General features: G+C 38.6%; 1 pseudogene; it reads right to left on the reverse strand.

Annotated features, from left to right (window-relative positions):
- Window positions 1-86: 86 nt before the first annotated feature.
- Window positions 87-922, reverse strand: LOC102861372 (annotated as a pseudogene).
- Between the last annotated feature and the right edge of the window lie 9,202 nt (window positions 923-10,124).

Consider the following 10,124-nt stretch of genomic DNA (forward strand, 5'->3'; position numbering starts at 1 on the left):
CCTCCTTGTACCCTCAATATGTTTTTCCCAATAAAAAAAAATATTAAAAAAATCATTAGTTTTCTTTTTTAAACATCCTAAGTGCTTTATTGGAACTGTGAGCTCGGAGTTTCCACATTGAGCATCTGTATGTTTACAGGCTTTAAACTTTCTTTCAAAGTGTTCTGCATGTATTCAAAGGACCCTATATTTTCCAGATAATTCACCCAGTATTTTGTAATACCTACATTCTCAGTTTTCTGGCACAGAGTATTCTTCTGTATCTGGGTACTTTCAGGTCCTGACCAAATAGCATGGATGGTAGGGAAGGAGAATTTTCCTTCTGTTAAATTTTCACAGGAGCTTGTTTTTACTGTATCCTTTTGAAGTGTAGGTTGGCATAATCATCCCTAATCTGGAAAAAGTCCAAGTATATTAAGCAGTGACTTTAAATCTTCTTTGTAATCCGAAAACTGCTGTATGAGACAGACCTACAACTAATTCAAACAGCCCGCTGGTTTTCTGCAGCATAATAGCTTTGTACTCCTCTTTTGTGGGACACAAATAATTGTCTCTCTAGTAGACATCCAGACTTTGACCCTGGTGGAGTTCTAAGAGCTATTGGGTAAAAAGCTTCAAGGCCTCTGCGGGATCAAGTGTTAAGATTTTTTCTAAACTTAGGAAATACACAGTGTTACCAGAATTGATGACAGACTGAATCCATAGATGCTGTGTGACATGGGAAAGCCACATCAACGTTTTGAGTTGTCTTCGAAGTCATTAATGCATAAAACTGGCTTTGTGCAGCATTTCTGTCATCTCAATGATTGTCCTTAGATTTGTCTTCTGGAACTTTCAGCCAGTGATTAAAAACTTGTGAAAGTTTGGTTCTCACCTGCTTACCTGGTAAAGGTATTGTAGAAAAATCCTCTGGACTGTTCATTGAGACATTTTCCATTTTTTCTAAAATTCAAAGCTGATTTGAGTCCCACCTCTACTTCATGAGACTGTCCGCCCTTCTCAAATGCCAGTGACACTGTATTATTCAATGGGAAAAAAAAGCTATCCCGCTCACACTGTGCAGGAGTCCTTGCTGCCTCCTGGTATTAGTTTGTACCTTCTTGTGCTACTATCAAAGAGTCTATCAGTTAGAATCCACTAGTCTTAAGTAAAAAAGAAGGGCAGTCTCTTCCCACAAAGATTTACATTTGGGAACCTGAGGGAGTCACGTAGAGCTGGAATTAACAGCAGTGAATTTGGTTGGGGTTTACATCAATTGTTGTTAGGTGCTGTCGAGCATATCGCATAGTGACCTTATGAACAAAAAATCTGAACCCTATTCTATTCTGCATCATCCTCACTTAATGACACACAAGAACCCGTTGCAGCAGTCCCTGTATTAACCCACCTGGTTGAGGGTCTTCCTCTCCTTTGCTTACCTTTCCCAACTCATGTTCTTCTCAAAAGAACAGCACCTCCTAGCAACATATCCAAAGTATGTGAGGCGAAGCCACATCATTCTTGCCACTATTGAGCATTCTAGCTGCACCCTCTCCAAGACATATCTATTCATTCTCTCAGCCATCCAAGAGATGTTCAGTGCTCTGCTCTAACACTACAGCTCACGTCAATTCTTTTTCTGTCATTCATCATCCAGCTCTCAGATGCATAGCTAGTAATCAGAAAGACTACTTACTGCCTGAATCAGGTGCACTTTAGTCCTCAAACTGCCATCACAACTCCTCAATAATTTGGAAAAGTCCCTAACTGCTGACTTTCCCAGTGCAATGTGTCTCATTTCCCGACTGCTCATACGAAGGATGTTAATTGTGAATCAAGACAAAGCTTTGACAGTTTCAATCTTCTCTCCATCATGACCCTGCCTATTCATCTAGAAGTAAGAATCCTTTTCTTGATATTGAGACACAAACAATACTAAAGCCTGCATTCCTTGACCTTCTGCAACAAGTGCTTCAAGGCCTTGTCACTTTTAGCAAGAAAGATTGTGTCATCAGCATAATGCAAGTTATTGATGAGTCTCCCTCCAATCCTGATGCCCTATTCTTCTTCAGAGTCCAGCTTCTCAGATAATCTGCTCAGCATATAGACTGAATAAGTATGGAGACTACAACCCTGATGCACTCCCCAATTCCAAACCACACAGTGCTCCCCTGCTCTGTTCACACAACAGCCTTCTTATGTAGGTAAAGTTCCACATGAGCACAATCAAGTGCTCTGGGATTCCCATTCTTCTCAATGTCAACCACAACCTGTGGTGATCCACACAGTAATATGCCTTTGCATAATCAATAAAGCAGACATTCTCCTGGTATTCCTTACTTTCAGCAAGGATATCCCTGGTACCATGGCCTCTTCTAAATCCTGCTTGACCTTCTGGCAGTTCCTTATCTACGTAGTGTTCCAGCCATTTTTGAATGATCATCAGTGGTATTTTGCTTGCATGTGATATCAATATTGTTTGATAATTTAAGCATTCAGTTGGATCACCCTCACCCTCCTGGGAATGGGAACAAACATGGACCTTTTCCAATCTGTAGGTTAGACAGCTGTCCTCCAAATTTTCTGGCATAGACTGGTGAGTGCATTCAAGGCTGCATCTGTTAATTAAAACAAGTCAGTTGGTATCCCATTGGCTCCAGTGGCCTTATTTTTTATGTCATCAATAGTACGATGTAATTCACTACACATTTTAACATGTCTGAAATTGGGATGGGTATGAGAATGATATAATGCATAATATGCAATCTTCTTTTTAAGTGTAGAATACTGCTTAACACTGAAAATGGTCAGCTAGAAAAGGCTGAGTGGGATCAGTATATCTGCAAAACCAAGAGCCATAATTCTCAAGAGACTCAACGAATTCCCCTTGTGAACAGGGATCAAGCAAGGATGCTCACTATCATTTTTATTCAATACTGTATTGGAAGTTCTAGTGAAGTACAAAAGGCAAAGAAGGAAGTAACAGGCACCCAAATAGGTAAAGAGGTGGTGAAACTGTTGCTACATGCAGATGATATAAGACACACACAAAAAATCCCAAAGACTCAAGCAAAAAACCTGTAAGATCTAGGAGACCAAATTAATAGAGTGGGACGTTATAGGGTAAACTACAAAAATTAGGTGTATTTGCCTACAATAACAAAGAAAGCATGGGGGAAAAAACCTAGTAAAACAGAGCCATTTACAATAGCCAACCACAAATGAAGTACACAGGAATAAACCTAACTAGAGATAGAAAAGACCTTTGTAAGAAAATTATAAAACCCTACTACAAGAAACAATGAGAAGTAACTAAATGGAAATATATTCCCCGTCCATGAATCGGAAGATTGAACATTGTGAAAATGACAATCTTTCTAAAAGCAATCTATAGGTTCAACACAATCCCAAAACTTATAGCAAATTCATTCAAGGAAATAGAAAAGGCAGTTTCCATTTTTATCTTGAAAAGAAAGAAATCCAGAATAAGCAAAGCTTTCTGAGAAACAAAAACTAGGTAGGAGACATCTCATTCAAAACACCTTGGTATTGGTACAAGGATACACACACAGATCTATGGGATGGAACGGAGAACCCAGAAATCAACACATCCACCTGTGGTAAAATAATTCTTGACAATGGGGGGTAAACAATTAATTGGGGAAAAGAAAGCCTCTTTTAACAAAAGGTGATGGCAAAACTGGCCATCTATCTACATAAAATGGAAACAGGATCCACATCACACACCATACACAAAAACCAACTCAAAGTGGATCAGAGACCTAGGCGTAAAACTCCAAACCATAAAGATCTTAAGAGACAAAATGGAAAACTTAAAGCCCTAGCTTACGGCATAAAGTCTTGCAAACATAGCCAAAAACGCACAACCTGGAGAGCATGAAATAGACAACATGTAATCAACATTTGGACCTAAGACCAAATCCCTTTCAAAACTTTCAAAAACAGGATGAAAAGGCAGCCCACAAACGTGGAATAAACATTTGCCTCGCATGGTTTCTGCTGAAAATCAGAACTTAATCTGTTTCCCCTTTGTAGGTAACTTTTTCTCATGCTGCTTTTAGAATTTTATCCTTATCTTTTAATTTGGAGAATTTAACTATGATAATGTCTTGGCATTTTTTCTTTTTTGGGTCTAGTCTATTTGGTGTTATCTGTGCTTCCTGAATGTGGTTTACCCCATTCTCCAAAACACCTGCGAAGTTTTCTTCTGATACTTCCACAGTCTTCTCAGTGATTTCCCTGTCATTCCTGTGTTCTGGGTGCTTCCTCAAAAAGCTGAACACAGAAATTCTGTATGACCCAGCTATTCCACTACTTGGAATATACCCTGAGAAAATAAGAACTGAGGCACATGCACACCCATATTTATCGAGGCTTTGTTCACAATAGCAAGGAGTTGGAAACAATCTAAGTGCTCAACAAATAAATGGATAAAGCTGTGGTATCTTCACACAAGGGAATACTATGCTGCATCGAAAAATAAGGAACTCGTACAGTATTATTCAAAATGGATGACTGTGGAGGACATTATGCTGAGTGAAGTATCTCAGTAACAAAAGGACAAATACTGCACGGTGCCATTGTTGTAAAACAGGACTGACGTGGGGGGGGGAAGAGACTGAGAAAGATGGGTTCAATAATGTATACTGCATTGAAAACAGATGGAGAAAATTATTTAAAAGGGATATCTGATTAATTATTTTTGTCAGGACAGGAGTCCAGAGCAAAGGCTGCATAGTAGAGTGGACCTGGGGGGAGGGATTGTAAACAATGAAAGAACTTTCTTTGACTTTTCCAAAAGGGTAGTGTACTAGGGGGCAGGGTTGGAAGGGGAAAAAAGTACAACAATGAATTAATCGAAATCCAAAGTCTCTGTGGATTTTCATTGAAATGAATAATAAATTAAAAAAAAAAACCTGAGGCACAAACTGAGATTTGTACACCAATGTTCACAGCAGCATTATTCATCATTGCAAGAACATGGAAACAGCCAAAATGTACAACCACAAATGAATGGATTGAGAAATTAGGGTACATTCACACAACAGAATACTATGCAGCATGCAGGAGCAATGATTTTGTAAATTATTACCTAACTTGCTTGGGAGGGACTGGAGAGCATTATACTGAATGAACTCAGACCCACAAGGAAAATATTGTATAAAACCATTATTGTAACAAGAGTCCACAATTAAGGTTGCATAGTGAAATGTACTTTGGGCGGTGGGAGGGGTGGCAGGGGGATTGTGTACCAGGGAGGGAGTCTTATACCTTTTTTTAAAATTTTTTTATTTTTTATTTTGTGTGCGTGTACCGTCAAATCACATCTGACTGGTACAGGAGGATATTGCGCCTCCTTCTCCGGCAGAGTGTCTGGTGGATTCAAACTGTGTTCCTCTGGGATTGCTGTGCAGCTTCTTGCCACTAGGCCACCAGAGCTCCCCTTACTTTTGAAAGAGAGGAGCAAACTGGTGGGGGGGGACGGGGGGAGAGGGCTGGGCGGGTAGAGAAATGCAGCAATGAATGAATGGAAATCCAAATTCTCTGTAAATGTTCATCAAAATTATTTAAAAAAAAAAAACCATTATTGTAGAATGCGTATAAGCATCCAAGAGGGCTGGGAGAGGCTGGATGCACAGGGATAGGATGTGCAGGGGAAAGGGGGATTAATCATGAGGTTGTACCATTTGATGGGGGCAGGGTGAGGGAAACAAAGAATTTGTTCTTAAGAACAATGTAATCAAATTTTGTAAATAAACTATTAAAATTTAAAAAAGTCTGTTTTTACAAAAAACTAACAAAAAAAATTTTGGCTATGACATTTCAGACAAGGATCTCATAATTAAAGTTTACAGACTACTACAAGGCCTCCATAAGAAAAAGACTGCTAACCCAATCATCAAATAGGCAAAAGACATGAAAAGACTTCACTAAAGACATGTGGATAGCTTTCACACATGAGAAATTTTCAAAATCACTAGCAACCAGATGCAAATCAAAACAATAAGATGCCATCTCTTCCCAGTAACAGTCCCAATGTTTAACAACACAGCAAACAATAAATGTTAGGGAGGAGGCAGAGATTGAAACTTATGTGCTATTGGTAGGACTGTTAAAATGGGACAGCCACTATGGTAGCATTTTCTCAAAAGGATGAACATAGCAATCTCATGACCCAGCTATTCCACTGCTAGGAGTATATCCAATCAGAACTGAGACACAAATGTGCACACCCATGTTCCTAACAGGACTCAAAATAGCAATAAAATGGAAATAACCCAAATGCTCATTAACAAATGAATGGTCTGAGTAATTGTGGTACATTTACACAACGCAATAGTAGGTAGCACTAAGGAACAATGTTTTCATAAAAAGGGAGTCTAGAGATTATGCTCAGTCACAGGACAATACTGCATATGGCCACTATTAAGAACACAGGATGAGAACAAGATAATGTATAAATGTTCAAAAGGGGAAGGGACGGTGAGAATGAGCGAGGGCAGAAAAAATTCCTTTTCAAAGCCCTGAGCTAGTTGTTCTAGAGACTGACACTGCTGACTACTTTGAAGACATTTCTTGGCTGTCTATGCCCATCACCTCAGCACTTTTCACTGACCATTTGTACTTCTGTCAGACAGAAGGCAAACAGATGCATCAAATAGGCAAGGAGAAGGGTTTGTGCAGTTATTAAGATTACAGTCAGGGGATTTTTGAAACCCAGATTTCTTATATAACAAGCAAATTTTTCCAAATTCTCATCTAATAGGAATTGTTAATAGTAATAGCACCTAGAATAATAATGTAGTACACATATAGTTACTAAGTATTTTCACAACCACTAGTAACAAAAATGTTACTACATAGATGAGAAAACTGAGACAGAGGGTCAAATAAAGTTATGTGCTTGCACTTGCTACTCACAGCGACCCTCCGTACAACAGCCCTAAACCCTGCTGTCCTGTGCCAATCGCACTGTCTCTGACACACCCAACTATTACCCCAGTCACTGAATCAATCCATCTCATAAAGGGTCTTCCCTTCCTGTGCTGTCCCTCTCCAAGGACCGTCCCTCCTTTCATGTCCAAAGTATGTCAGACAATGCCTCAACCTCAGGATCCTTGCCTCCAAGGAGCAGCCCAGTTTAAGCTTCTCCTTATCTGACAGGATTCTCCTATTAGGCTAATTTAAAGGATTCTTCCATTATCTTTTGCCTAGGTATTGTCAGATGAGGTGCATTAATACATTTTATCAATTTCATATATTCTCTCAATCTACAAGAAATCAAGCATGTAGCATTGGGAAAATCTGCTGTAATGAACAAAGACGTTAATACAAAGACTAAGGTGTCCCTGATGCAGGCCAGGGTATTCCCAGTTGCTTCATAAGCAAAGCAAAGTTAGACGATGAATAAGGAAAACCAGAAAAGAACTGAATTGTGGTGCTGGCAGTATAGTTAATGGACTGCCAAGACAAACCTGCCTTGGAGATACTGCAACCAAAGTGCTCCTTAAGAGACAAAATTGGTTTATTATCTATTTTGAGCATGTTGTTAGAAAGGGCTAGTTATTAGAAGACATTATGCTCGAAGTCAGTGAAAGAAGACTGTTGACAAGATGGATTGACAAAGACTTTTAACAACAGACTTGAGCATTAAGACGATACTTAATAGGGCAAAGTGCAAACCATAGGGTTGCTGAGGCTTGGCCAACTAAAAGGTACCTAAAGTAGGCAATAGGAACCAGGGAAACACCTACTACTAGACTGTCAGAGAATAATCTTCGTAAAAAATCTCTGGATTTTTACTGAAAATAAAACCCAGAAGTGGGTTAACTTTGTTAGTGCAAAAATGAACATTCTAGAATTGGGCAAAATACCTACTCCCTGGCATTATGCAGGTACTTCTCGTGTCCCAAATCCACACCCAATTTAAAAAATATCCCAAGGTGAAAATAGATGTCCCAAGATTCCATATAGAAAAAGTATACTTTATTCCATCTCAAAAGGCAGTAAATTGTTTTTCACAGCACTGTTTAAAAAAAAAAAATCAAACAAAAAGCTTGTTGCCTAAGGTTTTTCCTCCATCTCTGGGAACAAATACTAAAATTCCATTTACCTAGATCTTCCCTTGTATTTCTATAAACAAGATCATCCTTTTGTTTACTTTTTTTATGGCAAGGTAGCTTTCAGCGCAGATGCACTAGATGTTTTTAAAATTGTTTGCTTGACCTGCTTGCAATAGATTTTAAAAGGGTAGTGGTTATAAATAACTTGCAAGCATACTGGAGTTAATAAGGCATTTCTTCAGCTATAGGTATCTTTAACTCAACTAAAATTTCCTCTAATTTTTAGTAACTTAGTCTAAATAGGGGGCGAAAAAGATATGGAGAAAAGGGAACATCCACGTTCTCCTGTGACTGAGACACTACAATTTTACTGGCAATTTCTTGAAGAAAACTTTGCCCAGTCTCTTGTAAAGAGCTAAGTATTTTCACTTGGAATTACAAAGCATCCAAAACACTTCTCAACTTAACTCAAATGACTTCTATTAGCATTTGGATAAAGATGTAAGTGCATCCTACATGTTAGTCTATTGGAATTTTAAACAGAATCACTCACTCAAGTTTTAAGAGATGGTCATGAGTGTTGGAGGCACACTGTGAATATATATTCTTCAAAGTTTGACAAAGGCGCATTCTTCAGAAGCTCCCAATGTAGACATCAGCACCTACGTGAACCCTTGGCTAACATTTAAGAAGCATATTACAAATCCTGGAATGGCAATCAATTGAAACTGTATGTAGTTTTGAGCAAGTGGGTTTTTTTATCTTTAAAAAATATTATTTTCTCTGCCGAGGAAGGAGGGACAATCTCCTCCTGTACCAGTCAGATCTGATTTGACAGTACACTCACACAAAAATAATAAAATTAAAAAAAAAAATTTATCTTTTAAAAAATATGCATTACATTTGAAAATGGTGACATAAATCCAAACTACCTCTGAACACAATGTGTGCCTGGTTCAATTCACTAGTCATGTTGGACTATAAATTTGGTTCAGTCAGAAAAATGGAAGGGGAGGGAAAAACACCTCACTCCTATCTTCTGGGTTAAGTCATCAATTCTTTCCAAAACAATTCCAACAGTTTTGAGCACTTTTCTATCAAAGTACTGAAAAATAGAGAACGCTGGTGGTCTAGTGATAAGCAGCAGTGCTGCAATCCCACCAGCCTGCAGAGGGGTGGGGGGAATGACAAGGATGGTCAATCTTCTCTCCTGCGATTTATTGCCTCTGAAAACAAACTCATCAGCTCTGGCTAGTTTCTGACCCCACTGCAAACAAGGTGTGAAAGCAGGCATTCAGTACACAAAGTACCTAAAGGAAACCAGGGTTCTTTTAAGGAAAAGTTCTGCACATGATCACTTCTTCAAATTAATAGTTTACACTACAGGCAGCAACTGAGACAGAATATCATCCCTAAAATAGGCAACTTCAGTTTTCCCTACTTAATTCATCAAATAGTACTACTAACAAAACTTTGGTTAGTCTACGGCTCTTTTATCCTCAATCAATGTTGTTACTTAGGCACAAAGCCACAAAACCAGTTTGCAGCAACTTATTCAGAGAAACCTGAAGCAGTTGCCACATGAACAGTTAATCATCTCTTAGCATTTGACACACAAGGCTTACATGCATTTATCAGCGTACATGCACAAGGACTGCCACCTTCCCAAGTGAGTAGTATCTAATGGGATAAACATCACTGACACAAAAACATCAAATAACTCTAGAAGATACCTCAAAAAACTATCTGGTAATGATTTTCTAACTTGTGGAGGCCATTTCTTTTATGTCCATACTTATAACTTAACAATTGCCTTAACACCTACTTGGCAAAAGTAATCAATACAAGCTACATTTAGCCCAAATGAGTACTGTGATATTATCTTGACTAAGCTGAGAAATGCACGCCCATTTCCAGAAGCTAAGTCCTGTAGCTGCACAACTTACTGTGACCAGCTTGTTCCATAGATTTTCTTGGCTGAAATGGTTACTATCAAAGGAACTCTACTGAAATAAGTACTCTCATCTATAACAAAACATTCAGCAATCTAGAGTGTATCAA

Source organism: Elephantulus edwardii, unplaced genomic scaffold, assembly GCF_000299155.1.
Source record: "Elephantulus edwardii isolate Elephantulus edwardi_28Jun2011 unplaced genomic scaffold, EleEdw1.0 scaffold00005, whole genome shotgun sequence".
In the NCBI taxonomy this organism is placed as follows: domain Eukaryota; kingdom Metazoa; phylum Chordata; class Mammalia; order Macroscelidea; family Macroscelididae; genus Elephantulus; species Elephantulus edwardii.